Source organism: Dama dama, chromosome 14 (assembly GCF_033118175.1).
Source record: "Dama dama isolate Ldn47 chromosome 14, ASM3311817v1, whole genome shotgun sequence".
NCBI lineage: Eukaryota > Metazoa > Chordata > Mammalia > Artiodactyla > Cervidae > Dama > Dama dama.
In genome coordinates, this window is record NC_083694.1 from 70,631,246 (window position 1) to 70,651,289 (window position 20,044).

Genomic DNA, 20,044 nt, shown 5'->3' on the forward strand with positions numbered 1-20,044 from the left:
AGGCCATAGGAACAACTTCCCTTCTGCCCTCTCCTGTGTGCATGTCCAGGAAGCTGAGGAATCTTACTAAAGTGGAATGTAAAACTGAAGTTGTGTCCAAAGCATTAATGCCATGTGCTTGTTTTTAACCCAGACTCTGTAGCCCGGAGACCTTGAGTTCATATCCCGACTCTGCAGCCTGTAAACTAATGATCTGGGGCAAATTGCATCCTCTAGCTCTTTGTGTTTGCATCTCTTTCCTATGATCTGAGGATAATATGAAACTTTACCTCATAAAGCTACCATGATGAATAAAAGTAATTTTAAATACAGAGCCCAGTAGAAGGTATCCTCTACCATTGTATGTGTTAGTCACTCAGTCGTGTCCAACTCTTTGCAACCCCACAGACTGTAGCCTGCCAGGCTCCTCTGTCCATGGAATTCTCCAGGCAAGAATACTGGAGTGGATTGCCATTCCCTTCTCCAGTCCTCTACTGTTAGCACTCAATAAATATTTTATTTTTTGTATTATTCTCAACACAAAAAAGAAGGCCTGTTTCTTTGGAAACAAGTGGGGTGAAACGAGAGGCTTCCTGGAGAAAAATGAGTGATTTTATTCTACACAGAGCTACATGAATTTAATCCTCAAGAAATGTCTTCCTAGGAAGAAGGACAAACCAAAGGCACACCAGAGAGTGAGGCTGATTTGTTTTGAAAAGAATCTTACGATTGGAAAAGAAAACTAAATCTGCCCCATGAAATTGAGCTACAGATAATAAAAGTGTCAACGTCGGACACTGGTCAGAATACTGACTCGGCTGAAAAAAAAATTCATCATAGTTCAGAAAAATATATATTCAGGCACCTTGTCAGTGCACATCTCGTCCCACTCAGCGTCACCCCAGCAGAGGATCTGCTTCATTTACTGATGACAAAAAGAGAAGAGAAAAGAAGAAAATTTTTATTATCTCCACACTGAGCGCCATGGGGCCAATATAACCGTCTGTGGAAGACTGCCCCGGTGCCCCATTCCCAGCCTCCTGCCTCATTAGCTGAATGCAAACGCCACTGTTCCTCCCCGCCAGTGAGGGAAGGAAGATTCTCCCAGTTCAGAGAGGAACAGGAGAGCCTCCCACAGCTCCTCTCTCCCCTGGAATTGCAGGTGCCCTGTCGGCCTGGCCGGGAGAGAGCTGACGGTCCTGGCAGAGGGGCAGGGTGGCGGCCCGGCTACATGGGAGTCCAGAGCCCAACCGGGTGAATGTGGGTTGGAACGAAGGTACACGGCCCCTTCTGCGAGTTGTCCGCAGCAGCCCAGCCACCTGACCCAGCATCCCGCTGTGCCGTCAGCAGGACCCACGAGAACACTCACAGAGTGTACGTGCACCAGTGTGCTCTGCCCCGTACTCACTCCCCCTCTGGCCACGGGCTTCTGGAGGTGGGCGCAGGGTCTTGTTCACCTTGGCTTCCACATACCCTAGCGTGGTGCCTGGCTGACGGTCAACTCTCAATACACACTCAAAGGAGCCGACCCAGTAGAACTGAAGGGTACCAGAAGAAGGAGGGGGACAGGAGGATTTCCTCTGAAGCTTTTTGAGGTGTAAACATTATTAAGGAAAATGGTTCTGTCTTTGGTGTCTATCAGCATCACGTGGGAAGCTTTTAAAATTCAAATGACCTGTCTCCAGGGGGACCCACAGAATCAGCACTCTCTCTCTTTATTTCCTTCCAGTTTTATTGAGATGTAATTGATGTACAGCTCTTGTATAAGTCTAAGGTATACAGGATATAGTGATTTAACTTACATCATGAATCAATTATCACTAAGTTTAGTGAACAAACATCATCTCATATAGATATAAAATACAAGAAAAAATATGCATATATTTTCCTTGTGATGAGACCTCTTAGGATACACACTTAACTAATTTCATATACAGTGTACAGCTGTGTCAGTTATATTTATCATGTTGTACATTGCATCCCTAGTACATACTTATCTTATAACTGGAGGTTTGTGCCTTTCAACCACTTTCATTCAACCAGAATCTCTTCAGTAAGGACTAGGCATCTGATTGTTTTGCATTCTCAAAACAAAAGTGTTACATGGTCAGGATTAAGACACACAGGAGTCGGGCTCTGAACACACCCAGCTATCCAGAGCTCATTTCCTCCCAAGTGTCCAGCCAGAGAAGAGGCTGCGTTTGAAGTTAGATAGAGATGCAGCAGATATAAGAAGAGAGGCTGCCTCTTTCGGCTTAGAGGCACCAGCATCAGATAGCAATTACTAATTACTTCCCTTGTGGATTTCATTTCACTTTTAGGAGCAAGTAGTTCTCGAATATTTCACAGTTGTCAGGAATGAGTTAATCAATAACAGAGCCATCTATCCAGACAGGTTGCCATTGGCATGTCTAAGCCCCCTTTGAAAACCTGGCCTAAGGACATCTAATGCAATCACAGTCCCATGGAAGGAACACTCACAGTCCCATGAATGCAATCTTTTGTGGGGGAAAATTGCACATATTGTGTGTGCATATCAACAATGTTTTTTCAACAGCCTATGTGTAGAAATCTCTATGCTCATTTCAATTCACATTCCCAACTCTAGTCTTCTGGTTTCTGGTTTTTGTCTATTTCCAGTTCATTGACTTCTGTGGGCTCACCTAGCCTAAAAACAAGCCTGCACCCATGACCTAGAGCTCAGTTAGTTAGTCCAGGGTGGATAGTCATTTTCTGTGAAGGGCCAGAGCATAAATAATCTGGATTTTGTTGAACATACCGACTCTTTTGCAACTAATCCACTCTGCCAAATTTGAATTTCATATCACGTCCGTGTCATGAAATAGTATTTTTTTTTGTTTGTTTGTTTCTGTTCAACCATTTAAAAAAGTAAAAACCATTCTTAACTCACTGGTCATAAAAAAACAGGTGGCCAGCCAGGTTTGACCCATGGGCTGTAGTCTCCCAGAGCCCACATTAGCCAAGGGGATATTGTCAGAGTTGAACAGTGCCCGAAGCCTGTGTCCTCAAATACACGGGGATGGAAGAATGCAAAGCAAACCATTCCAGCTGATGATGTAGAGTGCTGCTGCGGCTGTTTAGTTGCTCAGTTGTGTCTGACTCTTTTGAGACCCTGTGGACTGTAGTCCGTCAGGCTCCTCTGTCCATGGGGTTCTCCAGACAAGAATCCTGGAGCGACTTGCATTTCCTTCTCCAGGGGATCTTCGTGAGCCAGGGATTGAACTCGTGTCTCCTGCTTTGGCAGGTGGATTCTTTACAACTGAGCCACCTGGGAAGCCCTGATATAGGCTGGCTCTGCTCAAAAAGGCACTGAGGAAGATTCAGGAGGGACTCACAGAATCTGGATCCCATGATAAAACTTGTGTTCTCACAGAAGAAAGGAGGCGTGCAGATGGGTGGGGGTGGAGAGGATGAACAACAGCGTTACATTTTTAAGTGGGGCTCCTGAGTATAGGGTTTGTTGTAAGCATCTGGCAAACCCCAGAAAAGGCTCCTGATTGTGCTGGCTGAAACCTATTCACATGGTAATGCTTTTTTAGGGTATTAAAGAGAGGCAGGATTCAGGAAGCAACCATACTTAGGAAGAAGAAAACAGTTTCTATTCCTGAAACAGAGCTATCATTTGAGAGAGAGAGAGAGAGAGAAGGGCGGAAAGCTATGTATGTATTATATCTAGACACGCAGAGATGTAGATGGCAAGTCACTTTCCGATCACCCCAACATCTTTTTTCTTGCATCACGATCACTGTCTGGCTCTGAAATTCCTCTCAGCTCACGTCGTTGGTTGAAATCATTTTTCTTCCCACATCTTCCCCTCGTAGCCCTGTTGAGTCCACAGTGGCTGGGAACTGAGACATAAGACAGGCACAGAGCCTCGGAGGAAGGCAGTGTGTGCCACGCGGACCTGGGTGTGCACCCTCATCAGTGTGTGAGAGTGTGTCCTGGTGCCGTCTGCGGCAAAGGTGGGAGGGACGTTGTAACTCTCTCTCTCAGTATACAGTACAGGGCCTGTGGGAAAATCTGGATGAGGCGGGAGACCAGAGAGAGAGATGAATCCGGGCTGATCAGGGCGTGTATCTGGGAAAGCAGACACTACGTCTTTCCCTTAGCCCCCCTTCCGGGTCTGTGGCTTCAGCTTCGCTTTACTTAGCCTAAGAGCCCTGTATTCGTAATTAACCCATCTTTGTTCAGTGGACCCCAGAGCCAGCCAGCCAGCGTCCTACAGACTCTACTAAGAAAGAAAGTAGGTAAAGGGTCTCTCCTCCTCTGCTTATACCGCCGGTACCTTAAAGTACGGGGCTTCCCTGATGGCTCAGTTGGTAAAGAATCCGCCTGCAATGCAGGAGACTCCGGTTTGATTCCTGGGTCAGGAAGATCTGCTGGAGAAGGGATAGGATACCCACTCCAGTATTCTTGGGCTTCCCTTGTGGCTCAGCTGGTAAAGAATCTGCCTGCAATGCGGGAGACTCTGGTTTGATTCCTGGGTTGGGAAGATCCCCTGGAGAAGAGAAAAGCTTCCCACTCCAGTATTCTGGGGTGGAGAATTCCATGGACTGTATAGTCCACGGGCTCGCAAAGAGTCGGACATGACTGAGCGACTTTCACTTTCACTTTAAAGTATCCCATGCTTCTTCCTTGCTTCCCAGATTGTCACACGGGGCCACCGCTTATGGTTCTGCAGGTGGTACCCTACCCCTGTCCACTTATCTGAGGTGGGCAGGGATGGCTGAAAGTCAGCCTGCGTTCTGCTTATCAAGCTGTGTGCCATCAGAGCCGTGTCTGAGTCCTCATTCCTCACCTTCACTCCTGTGAAGGACCACTCTTCTTTGCACACATATTCTCCTTGGTCACTGAGCAGTAAGGACGAGCATCTCTGTCCTTCCAGAAGGTCACCTTTTCCTGATTCATCCACACATATATACAGGCTTGTATTAGCCCTGGCAGTCCTCTTCAGGACCATCACCCTAAGCATTCATCATCCTCAGCGTTTGGTTATCCTTCTTACTCACCTCCGCTAATGAGAGAAAGACACAGACTTCTTATGTTTTAGCAGAAATAAGAGAGACATGTCATAAGGCCCTGAATTCAGTGGGAAGACAAATGTAGTCAGGTGCCTATCATTAGCCAGAGGTTCCTAACGTCCTCTGGAGAAGGAAATGGCAGCCCACTCCAGTACTCTTGCCTGGAAAATCCCATGGATGGAGAAGCCTGGTAGGCTACAGTCCATGGGGTCACAAAGAGTCGGACATGACTGAGTGACTTCACTTCCTTCCAGTGTTCTAAGAGATCAAGAGATTGCCATCACTGGGGGCTGAAGGCTACCCTTAACTTTTCTTTCCAGCTCTAGTGGTCAGTGACATCTGAACTAAGTCCATTGCAAGTCCCATACTAGCAGCTTTTTTCCAGTAATGAAAGTCAGATTTCTAGCTTGCTGAGTCCAGGCATGAAAGGGGCCAAAAGCACTCTCATGGTAGGGGCAGCACAATCGCCAAAGTCTGGAGCCCCTTGAGAGTGTGGTTTCTGCTCAGCTTTCTTTCCCCCTGAGGTCTTGAGTTTCCTTCATTTTAATCCAATTAAAGAAAAGAAAAACCAGTAAGTTTTTAGCACTAGAGGAAGAGGGCTCAGTTGACAGCAGCTTAATCACTGGGCGAAGCGAGGTTAATTTCCACCCTTGGTCTTTAATAGGCCTGGAACTGGAGACGAATTTTTTCAGCTGATGCCACGTTCATGTCACCTGGCTGCCCATTTTAATCAGAAGGCTTCCACAGCCCTAATGTGTGTGTTTTCACCACTCACCCATTCTTCTTCTCTAGAGGCTGATATCATGTGAACTGCGGACCGGGCTTCCCCTGGGCTGAGTTTTCAGGAGACCCAGCCTGCTCTCAGCCTGCCACTCCCTCTCCCCCAGGTCTAAGCACAAACACTTTTCCCTCTTCCTGGACTCTGCCATCCACTTGCATCCTTCCTCCGCCTAGATCACTTAGGATCATGATGTCATGGCAGCATCCTCTATCCTGAAGGTGCTGGAAGGTTAAAGAAGCAAAGGGGAAATCAGTACAAATCAAAAGCAAATTAAAAACTATATGCAAGGTCAAAGCACATAAATGAAAATCTGTGAACTGCTGACTTATGGTTTGGTGGTGTATGCTTGTTTGCTTGGGTGACAGACGTGAGCATGAAGTCTGTTAGCTTCAAGGAGTGTTTGGAGAAACCTGTAGAGCTCAAGAAAGTGTTTCTCATTCGGGTTAGATCAAGCAAACTCTCTCTGAATGGCCTTTCTGGATTGAAGAATATTCTGCAAAGCTTCTCCAAGACAGGAAGCACCATTAAGTGTGGAGTTCATATAAGCTGGCACCAAGAAACATCAAGAGCCACTTCTGAGTGACATCTCTACTCATTGTGGCAGGAATCTAACCATATGTCAGGTCCAAGTTTATTTTAATGGATTTCCAAGGCAGTGTTAAAGTGGTGGAGTTCAGTTAGAGGCTAAGAATTGAGCACCATAATGGGGTCAGACACGTTTTTAACATCACTCGGTCATTACCTCCTTATGGCAGCCACTACCAGAAATTCCTGGATTGGCCAAAACTAGAGGCCATAATCAGGCTTCCCAGGTGGCTCAATGGGTGAAGAATCCACCTGCAATGCAGGAGACACGGAATAACATGGGTTTGATCCCTGGTCGGGAAGATCCCCTGTAGGAGGACATGGCAACCCCCTCCAGAATGCTTGCCCAGAGAATCCCATGGACAGAGGAGCCTGGCGGGCTACAGTCCTTGGGGTGGCAAAGAGTCAGACACGACTGAACTGACTGAGCATGCAAGCAGAGGCCACAGTCAAATCAGGTTTTTAGTGCTTTCTCAGAAAAACACGAAGACTAGGGTGGAAGGAATATTTGGCTCTGGTCCAGGTAGACAAGGAGGGGAAATAATCTGGCCCATAAGCCAGATTGCTCTTCTGTCCTCTTCTTCTACCTTTTGGTTATTTCAATGTGGAGGAGGCTGTGAATCCAGCCCTGTCTCCAGGCTGGCAGTCGAGATATAGGACATTCATATGTTTTGTCTCTGTGGGGCCACCATTCTCTGGATGCTGCTCCCAGGTCCTCACTTGGACCAAATGAGAGATGATCCTTCACAGCGAAGGTGTCCGAGCAAATGAGGCCCTTGTGAGGAGGGCCCTCTGGCAGTGTGGTGATCTTGTTGGCTGTCACGGCAACAGGAATACCTGTGGGCTGTCTTCTGCCAAATCTTCTTCCCAAGCTTCTAAACAGGTCCTCCCTCTTCTGCACTGACGCTCACTCCACCTCCTCCCTGGTATTGCCATCAGCAGAATGGAGAGTTCTTTCTTCTCCTAAGCTTATTTTTAATTTCCATTTCCAGTTCCGGCACCTGTCACACATCCTTTAATTATATATATGTATATATGAAGAGTCAATAAAAGTAAGTTGCATTGAAATTAATAAATTGGGTAATATGTAGCACAGGGAAGATAATAAACTTTGTGTAGTATGTCATCTATAAAAATATTGTATACCTGAAACTAGTTGACTTACTTATTGTAAGTCAACTGTGCTTCAAAAGTTAAAGATAAAATAAATAAAGTGGGTTGAATCCACTGAACTCACTTAAACACCTTTGTGGTAGAGGTAGTACTGTTGCCTTCAATCAACAATAAGCATTTATCAAGCCCTTGCCTGCTAGACTGTGGCAATTACAAAGGCTGACTCCACTAATATAGTCTCTCTGGAACTTTGGCTATTGTGCCACTCACTGTGTTTTCTAAACTGTTTGGTGATAACTTCGCAAAGAATAAGGAATCATTTTTTTCTGAATGTTCACCAGGTGCTCATCACCGGGACAGTCTGTGTATCGTTTCAACCAAACTTACCACAGTTCTACAAAGGTGATGCCTCAACCCATTTTACCGTCGGACAGGTCAAGGTTGGGTGTGTTAAGTCTTTGTCTATGGTCACACAGCTGAAAAGTGGCAGATCTAGGATCCAAGTCTAGTTCTCTCTGATATTGAGAGCTGAGCCTTTCTCACTATACTGCCCTTCAGTAATCCCACCTTATTTATCTTGTGTATCAAGATCCTACATCATTGCCTTGTACAAGGTAGGTACAGACTAAATGATGGATGAATAAATGAAAATACAGTCCCTCAACTCAAAAACTTTATTTTCAGTCTAGCTGCAGAGTCAATATGCAAAGGGGCTAAAAAATAAATAGCAATTTAAAAGATATATAACAGTCCAGTACAACAATACAAAAACTGTCGTAAGACTTCATAAGATTAATTGCCAAATGAATGATACAAATAATAAGTGCTATAGAACTGGAATGATCTGGCAAAATCACGGAGGAAGGGGGATGTTGTTAACTACAATTTTAATATTTATGAAATGCCTCCTCTGGGCAAAGCCCTATATGCAACAATCAACAACACTCAGTCCCTGCTCTCCAAGGGGCTATAGAGTAGGAAGGATGAGTAAGGAGATAAATACAAAATGAGATTTTGGAAACAGAGGGCTATAGATAGGCAGGGGGGAAGAGGAGGTGGCTGTCGAACAACCTTCCCTTCATCTTCTTTGCTTAGGTTCTCCCAAAAGCACTTTATTAGAATCTTATTTCTCAGAGTACGATACAAGGACCAGTGGCATCAGCTTCATTTGGAAACTTGCTGGAAATACAAAATCTTGGCGTCTACCCCAGACCTACTGAACTAGAAGCTGCATTTTAACAAGACCTAGAGTTGATTGTGTGGCTCAGTAGCAATCTGCCTGCCCTTGCAGGAGATGCAAGAGATGACACAGGTTGGATCTCTGACTTGGGAAGATCCCCTGGAGGAGGAAACGGTAACCCACTCCAGCACTCTTGTTTAGAAAATCCCATGAACAGGGGAGCTTGCTGGGCTACAGTCCATAAGGTCACAGAGAGGCAGACACAACTGAGAGACTGAACACACACTTAGAGAGAGCTGATCTGTGTGCGTGCACATCGAAGTTTGAGGAGTGCTGGTCTAGGATGCAGAGTGTGTAAGCAACTGGGACCGCCATCATTTCCCCATCTGTACCTTGTGTCCCAATCCAAAGCGCTACAATCCTCCTAGAGGCAGGGCCGTGGACTTCAGCAAGCTGGTTCAGGCACCTTGCTCTCTGTCCTTTCACTGCTGCTGGTGAATCATTTCTTCTTTACCTGCAATGTATGCCCTGAAATCCCTGACTCATTCTCACCCCTGCAGTTCCCGCTGCACCCCATCCCTTCTGTGCCAATAGCCAGATAAATGAGAATTACTTTTGCTACTCAGTTCCCTCAAATGTCAAATTCTCTCTGGAGTTGCCGGACGTGTCAAGGAGAAGGAATTATCTTTGTGGTTATATATAGACTCTGTCTCTCTTTTCCCCACGCCCACCCCTATCCCCTTGAGTCAGAATCAGCAGCAAGGGGAAGAGAACAGAGAGAATGTTTTGCTTCTTCGGATGGGAAGGTATTGATCAGGCAGAGAAGAGAAACAAAACAGAAAATAAAAACAGGAGAGAAAGCAAAGGCATTCAAGTCTCAGATGCATCGGCCTGGATACAAAAGGGGTTTTTTTATTAGGCATGGATTTACCTTCAAGTACAAAATGTGAGATAGAAGATCTGAGAAACTGAAGCAAGCACTGAATACTTGGCATTTGCAATAGGAGATGTATGAGCTGTGATGATTAAACATCAGCCTAATGGTTTTCCAAGACAATTTTAATACAAGGGGAAAATGTTCTAGCCAGATTAAAAGTTAGAGCTCTTTACCCTGGATGGTCTGGTGGAAAAATGAGACTGCCAAATGAAGGGAAAGATGAGTGAACAGGATGGAGTGGTGGCTTCCCTCAGTGTCTCAGGAAGTGTGCTGGGTATTCCGCAAATGCTTTACGCGGATTATTTCCTTTAATCCTCACATAGTGCAATGAGGAGGCATCATGAATCTTGTTTTAGAGTCAAGCTTCAAGAGATCAGAGAACTTGCCCAATGTTAACAGATACATACTTGCAAAGTATTCATGAATTCTGCATTTGTGACTTCACCTATGAGCTAAAATTTATTTGTAACCTCAAATCAATACTCATGGTGTTTTCATGGTCATTTGAAAACATGCACAGAGTGATAAAAAAAGAAAAAGAAAAAGAAAATTCAGTCACCTAACATGTACATCTTCAGATGAGGTCAAATGACGTGAACCTCTGCCTTTCAGCTCTGATGTTATAAACAAATGTTCTTTTTATGGTCTATTTGGTGCTGCATTTTTTTTTAACTTATTTGTACTCTTTGTTGATGCATTCATTGTTTAGAATTGTCCCAAGCACACTGCTGATGTTCTGTCTACTCTCCCTAAACACAAAGGTCTGTAATGTGCCTATAGACAGGATATGGGTATTAGATAAGCTTTCCTCATGTGTAAGTTATGGTTCTGTTGGCTGTGAGTTCAATGTTACTGAATCAATAATGTGTAGTAAATACAGTGTCTTTCAACAGAAATGCACATAATAAAGGTTACATCTTCATCAGTTGATGAAAATGTCATGACCAGAGGCTCGTAGGAACCTAACCCTATATTGCCCCTAAGAGCAATGTTCAATATTCACTAACTCACGGTTTACGACAACTTTATAGAACAAAACTACTGTGAATAAAGAGAATCAACTGTACTTTTTTTTTTTTTTTTTTACTTTCAGGTAAAATTATAGGTGTACAAGACATATATATGTACACATGTAGAGACATATAAACACACACACACATATATATTTATACTCACACATATTTAATCTCAGGGAGACTACTAGAACAGAAGACTTTTAAAAATCCTTTGAGATAGGAAGTAGGACCTCTAAAGTACTTGCTATACTGCTTTTTATGGAGATAAATTCTGAGAGCATGTCTGCCCCTGGCTGCTGGTGGAGACACAGTTGGGCCATGGCCACCAGCAATTTTCCCTCCCCTTCATCACCTTTCTCCCTAAATTGGTGTTGAGCACATGATTTTAAGGCTCTAGATTGAAGACAGGTCAAGTCACAAGCCTGCCTGGAAGCCCAGGAGACTCTGTCCATCAGACTGGTTGGACTCAGGTCTGTCACACTCTAAACCATGTTCTTTCCCCTGCATCTTCACATGTGCGATGTCCAAACATCCAGGAACTTTCCATTTTTAAATTCTAAGACTTCACGGAATAAGAGGAGCCTCTCCTCTTTCTGTTGAGCCCAATTCACGTTGCTCCCATTTCCAGAGCATTGTCTTCTTCACACCATCTTCCTAAAACAAAAAGTCAAGCACTGAGGAATCCCATTTTCACTCCACATTGGTGGAGTTTTTTCTAAAAACTGGAAAGTTTCCTACAAGATGAAGAGCATAGAACCACTTTGACTGTTTTTACAAATCTTCTGATGAGGTGTTTCATATTTGTATCGTGTCTTTCCCCTGCTTCCATCAGACTCACCTTAGCTCTGGCTGCTTCTCTTTGCCTTTTTCCCCTTGGCAATCTATTTCCACTAATTTTCTCTTCATTCTTCAATTTAGCATGTTCTGCCATCCCATTCACCAAGTGCCAAAATTGGTGGACACGTTTCATTCTTTATTTTATCCTCTCTTCAGTCTTTGACAACTTTGACGACTTCTTTTTTTTTTTTTTTTTTTTGAGGCCTTGTAGAATGGTCCCATCATGGGAAATAGATGGGGAGACAGTGGAAACAGTGTCAGACTTTATTTTTTGGGGCTCCAAAATCACTACAGATGGTGACTGCAGCCATGAAATTAAAAGATGCTTACTCCTAGGAAGGCAAGTGATGACCAACCTAGATAGCATATTAAAGAGCAGAGACATTACTTTGCCAACAAAGATCCATCTGGTCAAGGCTATGGTTTTTCCAGTGGTCAGGTATGGACGTGAGAGTTGGACTGTGAAGAAAGCTGAGCACTGAAAAATTGATGCTTTTGTACTGTGACGTTGGAGAAGACTCTTGAGAGTCCCTTGGACTGCAACGAGATCCAGCCATTCCATCCTGAAGGATATCAGTCCTGGGTGTTCATTGGAAGGACTGATGCTGAAGCTGAAACTCTAATACTTTGGCCACCTGATGGGAAGAGTTGACTCATTGGAAAAGACCCTGATGCTGGGAGGGATTGGGGGCAGGAGGAGAAGGGAAGGACAGAAGATGAGATGGCTGGATGGCATCACCGACTCGACGGGCATGGGTTTGAGTAAACTCCGGGATTTGGTGATGGACAGAGAGGCCTGGCGTGCTGCGGTTCATGGGGTCGCAAAGAGTCGGACACGACTGAGCGACTGAACTGAACTGAACTGAGAATGAGTAAGGGTTTCCCTGGTGACTCAGCTGGTAAAAGAAATTTAGAGTCATAATGTTAGAATGTTGAGACTTCCTGGTGGCTTAGTAAAGAATCTGTCTGCCAATGCAGGAGGCATGGTTTGATCCTTGGTTCAGGAGGATGAAGGAAATGGCAACCCATTCCAGTATTCTTACCTGGAAAATCCTATTAACAGAGGAGCCTGGCTGGCTACTGTCCATGGGGTTGCAAAAGAGTTGGACATGACTTAGTGATTAAACAACAGAATGTTATAGCTAATAGGACCCTAGAGACCATCAGAAAAAAAATCACTCAGTTTGGAGGGAAAGAGGAGCATGACTTGCTGAAACTCATGGCTCCAGCTGGTGGAGGCATTCCAGTGCCCACTTCCCTATAGAATCTGGTCTCCCAGCCTGCAGCACCTGGTATTCTGTTCCAAGCTGGTCTCCCATTCAAGCATTATACAGGCCTGACCCTGACCAGCTCCAAGACTGACTGAGCTGGAGTGTGTTCAAGGTGATAGATCTATCTTTTCTGTCACTTCACACTCCTCTGCATCTCAAGAGCATCTAACCCCTCAGGCTGGCCTTTTGCTGATCATGACACCAGAGAATCAATACCAAGAGGAGAAGAAGATTGAAAGTGCCAGGCAAAACCCTTGAAGGTGCCATGCCCCTTTGATGAAGGTAAACTGATTAGGATTTTACCGCCCTGATTAAAGGCCTTTGGACTTTTACTCTGTAGAGTAAGACAGTTGCTAAACTATAAATGGATATGTATTCATGGGTATCTTCCACGTAAACCTGTGAATTACCATTTGTGCAGATACCCTAGTCAACTTCTTAAATATGCTTCTAATGAGTATTATGGGTCCTTGTGCTCTGAAAGTCTCATTCTATTACAATATACATACAGGTAAAAAGAAAAAAAAGTTAGAAGAAAATAGGGAGGAAGGGAGAGAAAGAGGAGGGATAGTTCAACTTAAGAAACCCCCAAGTGTGGCTGCTTTTGTAGGGTTGGAGCTTCAATACAGGGAAAGCTCCCGCACCTTCCAAGTAACAGCCCATAGATCCTGGACTCCAGATTCTATTTGCAGAGATGCTGCTTGTCCTTGAACTTTAGAGAGGATTCTTCCTGCTGATGGGAAACTGGGGTGGAATCCATCAGGTTGTACACACTGCGTCTTGGGATCTAATCCGAGTGGTGAGCAGCCCAGAGCTCTGACGGGGCACAGATATCAAAAGACTTGAAAGATGTACCTTTGTTTCTGCAAAACGCACAGGGTGCCCCCAGGATTTGAAAGGAGCAACCCTCTTTTTCTAACTCACCCATGTTTAATTCTGAATTTTAAATATTATAACAGCCTCATCTGTTTTGTCATCAAGATTTTTTCTTTTTTAATTCAGTTTTTATAGAGCAGCCAAGGGCTAGATTGTGTTTATTAAATTGCAGAAGATAATGCATGTGGAAAATGTTTTGCAAATTGTAAAACACCATACAAATGCTAGTCATTATTATTATCATTTATTAACCAATGCTGATTTCCATTAGGAAACTGGCGAGCGTATTTCCCATCGCCCTCAGCCTCATGTGCTATTATTTTATTATGTGGAGGAAGTCAGGAAGAGAAAAAAGCAATAAACCTCCCATATGCCACATGCTATCAGAAAGAAATACGACCTCCATTTAAAGATTCATTCATTCATTCAGTAAATATTTATTGAACAGCTATTGTTTGTGAAAGTAATACATTGGTGAATTAAATAGTCTCCACCCCTAGAGACCTTCCTGCATTAAAGAAAGACATTTTTAAAGAGTAAATAATCAATTCATAATGACAAGTTCTGTTAAGTACTATATTTCTTGAATGAATGAATAAGTAGTAAATGAGTTAATTAATGACTTCTCCACATAAGTGATATTTAAACCAAGAACTGAAGGAGAAATAAGATTTAGCCAGGAAGAGAGCTTGGCGCCTTTAAAGTGATGGGAAAGGCTACCAAACCCTGTGAGCAGGGAAGAAGGACAGAGGTGAAGGACAGAGGTCAGCAGGCGGAGGACTGTGCAGAGTGCCGCAGCCCACAGGAGGGCTCTTCTGGCTGGGGTGGCTGGCCTGTGAGGCTTTGGCCCAGGAGTAACTTCATCTGATTGAAACTAAGGGGATCACTCTGGCTGCTGCTTTAAGAATGAGGTTGGGGATGGGGGTAGGGAAACTGGGACTGAAGGGAGGGGATGTCTTAAGCTATTGCAGGCATGTAGACTAGTGAGACCAGCAGCTTAGACTCGGGTGGAGGCAGTGTGGTTTGAAGCGAGCAGACACACTCATGAGATCATTTGGACTTGGAATTAATGATTGATGGGGAGGCAATGGAGATGCCAAAGATCCCTTTGAGGTTTCTAGCTTGAGCAACTGGGTGGATGAACTTGGGAATACTAGAGGAGTTTAGGGCAGATGCATAATTTTAATCTGAGGGAAAAAAAAAGTCCCTTGGCCAGATGAGAGCACTGTGTCAGGTCGGGAAAGTGAGATGAGTGAGACAGCACTGCAAAGCCAAACTCCTTCTGCTCTGTGATTGATATCTAACAATGTCTTTTGAAAGCTCCAAGGAGCAGCGGCTGCGAGGGCGCAGGAGGGCCGAGAGGAGCTACTCCACGTTCAAGGTCAGGAGGGCGGCCATGAGGAGATACCCCTCATCCAAGGTAAGGAGCAGCGGCTGCGCTTTGCTGGAGCAGCAGTGAAGAGATACCCCACGCCCATGGTAAGAGAAACCCAAGTAAGACGGTAGGTATTGCGAGAGAGCATCAGAGGGCAGACACACTAAAACCATAATCACAGAAAACTAGCCAATCTGATCACAGGACCACAGTCCTGTCTAACTCAATGAAACTAAGCCATGCCATGTGGGGCCACCCAAGACAGATGGGTCATGGTGGAGAGGTTTGATGGAATGTAGTCCACTGGAGAAGGGAATGGCATACCACTTCAGTATCCTGGCCTTGAGAACGCCATGAACAGTATGAGAAGGCAAAATGATAGGTTACTGAAAGAGGAACTCCCCAGGTCAGTAGGTGCCCAATATGCCACTGGAAATCAGTGGAGAAATAACTCCAGAAAGAATGAAGGGATGGAACCAAAGCAAAAACAATACCCAGTTGTGGATATGACTGGTGATAGAAGCAAGGTCTGATGCTATAAAGAGCAATATTGCATAGGAACCTGGAATGTTAGGTCCATGAATCAAGGCAAATTGGAAGTGGTCAAACAGGAGATGGCAAGAGTGAATGTCAACATTCTAGGAATTAGTGAACTAAAATGGACTGGAATGGGTGAATTTAACTCAAATGACCATTATATCTACCACTGTGGGCAGGAATCCCTTAGAAGAAATGGAGTAGCCATCATGGTCAATAAAAGAGTCTGAAAAGCAGTGCTTGGATACAATCTCAAAAATGTCAGAATGATCTCTGTTCATTTCCAAGGCAAACCATTCAGTATCACAGTAATCCAAGCCTATGCCCCAACCAGTAATGCTGAATAAGCTGAAGTTGAATGGTTCTATGAAGACCTACAAGACCTTTTAGAACTAACACTCAAAACAGATGTCCTTTTCATTATAGGGGACTGGAATGCAAAAGTAGGAAGTCAAGAAACACCTGGAGTAACAGGCAGACTTGGCCTTGGAGTACAGAATGGAGCAGGGCAAAGGCTAATAGAGTTTTGCCAAGAGAACGCACTGGTCGTAGCAAACACCCTCTTCCAACAACACAAGAGAAGACTCTACACATGGACATCACCAGATGGTCAACACTGAAATCAGATTGATTATATTCTTTGCAGTCAAAGATGGAGAAGCTCTATACAGTCAGCAAAAACAAGACTGGGAGCTGACTGTGTCTCAGATCATGAACTCCTTATTGCCAAATTCAGACTTAAATTGAAGAAAGTAGGGAAAACCACTAGACCATTCAGATATGACCTAAATCAAATCCCTTATGGCTCTACAGTGGAAGTGAGAAATAGATTTAAGGGACTAGATATGATAGACAGAGAGCCTGATGAACTATGGACGGAGGTTCGTGACATTGTACAGGAGACAGGGATCAAGACCATCCCCATGGAAAACAAATGCAAAAAGGCAAAATGGTTGTCTGAGGAGGCCTTACAAATAGCTGTGAAAAGAAGAGAAGTGAAAAGCAAAGGAGCAAAGAAAGATATTTCTATCTGAATGCAGATTTCCAAAGAATAGCAAGGAGAGATAAGAAAGACTTCCTCAGTGATCAATGCAAAGAAATAGAGGAAAACAACAGAATGGGAAAGACTAGAGATCTCTTCAAGAAAATTAGGGATATCGAGGGAATATTTCACACAAAGATGGGTTCAATAAAGGACAGAAATGGTATGGACCTAACAGAAGGAGAAGATATCAAGAAGAGGTGGCAAGAATACACAGAACTGTACAGAAATGATCTTCATGACCCAGATAATCACAATGGTGTGCTCACTCACCTAGAGCCAGATATCCTGGAATGTGAAGTCAAATGGTACTTAGAAAGCATTGCTACGAACAAAGCTAGTGGATGTAATGGAATTCCAGTTGAGCTATTTCAAATCCTAAAAGATGATGTTGTGAAAGTGCTGCACTCAATATGCCAGCAAATTTGGAACACTCAGCAGTAGCCACAGGACTGGAAAAGGTCAGTTTTCATTCCAATCCCTAAGAAAGGCAATGCCAAAGAATGCTCAAACCTACCGCACAATTGCACTCATCTCACACACTAGTAAAGTAATGCTGAAAATTCTCCAAGTGAGCCTTCAGCATTACATGAACTGTGAACTTCCAGGTGTTCAAGCTGGTTTTAGAAAAGGCAGAGGAACCCAAGATCAAATTGTCAACATCTGGTGGATCATCAAAAAAGCAAGAGAGTTCCAGAAAACATCTATTTCTGCTTTATTGACTATGCCAAAGTCTTTGACTGTGTGGATCACAATAAACTGTGGAAAATTCTGAAAGAGATGGGCATACCAGACCACCTGACATGCCTCTTGAGAAACCTGTATGCAGGTCAGGAAACAACAGTTAGAACTGGACATGGAACAACAGACTGGTTCCAAATAGGGAAAGGAGTACATCAAGGCTGTATATTGTCACCCTGATTATTTAACTTCTATGCAGAATACATCATGAGAAACGCTGGGCTGGAAGAAGCACAAGCTGGAATCAAGATTGCCAGGAGAAATATCAATAACCTGAGATATGCAAATGACACCACCCTTATGGCAGAAAGTGAAGGTGAACTAAAAAACCTCTTGATGAAAGTGAAAGAGCAGAGTGAAAAAGTTGGCTTAAAGCTCAACATTCAGAAAACTAAGATCATGGCATCTGGTCCCATCACTTCATGGGAAATAGATGGGGAGACAGTGGAAACAGTGTCAGACTTTATTTTTCTGGGCTCCAAAATCACTGCAGATGGTGACTGCAGCCATGAAAATAAAAGACGCTTACTCCTTGGAAGGAAAGTGATGACCAACCTAGATAGCATATTAAAGAGCAGAGACATTACTTTGCCAACAAAGGTCCATCTGGTCAAGGCTATGGTTTTTCCAGTGGTCATGTATGGACGTGAGAGTTGGACTGTGAAGAAAGCTGAGCACCGAAAAATTGATGCTTTTGAACTGTGGTGTTGGAGAAGACTCTTGAGAATCCCTTCGACTGCAATGAGATCCAACCAATCCATCCTGAAGGATATCTGTCCTGGGTGTTCATTGGAAGGACTGGTGCTGAAGCTGAAACTCCAATACTTTGGCCACCTCATGCGAAGAGTTGACTCATTGGAAAAGATCCTGATGCTGGGAGGGATTGGGGGCAGGAGAAGAAGGGAAGGACAGAGGATGAGGTGGTTGGATGGCATCACCGACTTGATGGACATGAGTTTGAGTAAACTCTGGGAGTTGGTGATGGACAGGGAGGCCTGGTGTGCTGCGGTTCATGGGGTCGCAAAGAGTCGGACACGACTGAATGACTGAACTGACCTGAACTGAACTGAGCATAGGTTAAGTTTCTCTTAATTCTCTAATAGACAGTACAAAGTCACACAGAGCTCTTCTCCAGGATCAAAGACATTGGAAAAGAAGAAACACCCTTTTCATTTGTAGGGATACAGTTTCAAGATTCCCTGAGTAGGCAGCAATATCACACTGACTAATTTCTGATCAGTTGCTTAATTTCCTGTAGCGCATTCCCCTTTTCATTACTCTCTTGTTGTTATTGTTGTTTGGTCACTAAGTTGTGCCTGATTCTTTTGCGATCTCATGGACTCTAGCCCACCAGGCTCCTCTGTCCATGGGATTTCCCAGGCAAGAATACTGGAGTGGGTGTCCACTTCCTTCTCCAGGGGATCTTTCCCACCCAGGGATCAAACTGTTTGGCAGGTGGTTTCTTTACCACTGAGCTACCAGAGAAGTCCATCATTACTTTTACTCATTCTAATAGTGTTTTGGAGGCCACCTCAATTATTTGATAATAGTTTTCCTTTTTTCAATTGTGCTAAAATATACACAACATAAAATCTATCATTTTAGCCATCTTTTTATTGTATAGTTGAGAGGTATTAAGTACATTCACTATTATGCAACCATCACCACCCTCCATCTCCAGAACTCTTTTCATCCTGCAAAATGGAAACTCTACTCATTAAATAATTACTCCCCATTTCCCCCTCCATACTCTCTAATAGTATTTTTAACTCGGATGTAACAGAGTTTACGGCTTAGAAAAAAAGATCTGCCTTGAGCTAAGGCTCGTTAGGCACTCGGCAGAGGAGAGGAGGCCCAGCCAAGCCTCTGTCCTGTGAGCATCAGCCTTCCCTGGGGTTCCGCATCATGGCAGGTGGGAGGGGGCAACAGAACCCCAGGGTCAGAGCCCAGCTTCTGGGGCAGTTTTCTCTTTCCACCGGGAGACTTCTTACAGTGCCTCTGAGACGAACACTTCGCATGTCTATGTTTTATAGTTTAGCAGCTTTATTGAGATATAATTCACATAAAGTACATTTCACCGATTTAAATTATACAGTTTACAGTTTTAGCATATTTATGGAGTTTGTAACCATCGCCCCCCATCAACTCTAGGACATTTCCATTGCCCCAGAAAGGACCCCTGTGCTCCCCGGCAGTGACTCCCCATCCTTTCCCAGCCCCCAGCCTTCTCACTGCCCAACGCTAGGCAACGACTGATCTGCCTTCTTCTTTCTGGATTTGGCTACTCTGGACGCTTCACATAAATGCAATAGTACCCTATGTGGATTTTGATGACAAAATATTTTAACAGGAATGCATTGCCCTCTTGCTAGCATTTCCCTTATTAAGCAGTAAAAAACAACAGCCCTGACCCCACATCACAGCCAGGTGAGCCGAGAGAATTGCAGTGTTCGAGGGGCTGCCAGAAATCTCCCCTGGCCTCAGGGCTCCCCCAGGGCCAGGGAATCGGGGCTTCAGAGCTTCCTGTCTCATCACTTTCTGAAAGCATAAAGGCCATTCCTTCTGGCCCCGGGGGATTCCCTGGGGCTCAGTGCTCCAGGTGATGGGGAAGCCTCAGGCCTACAAGCTTTCAGGTCACAATCCTTCACCTTTTGAAAGAGAAGGAGATTATAGTAAAGAGGGACTCAGGCTGGCGCTGAGAAACGGGGCTTATCACAGAGCCGAGAGACCAG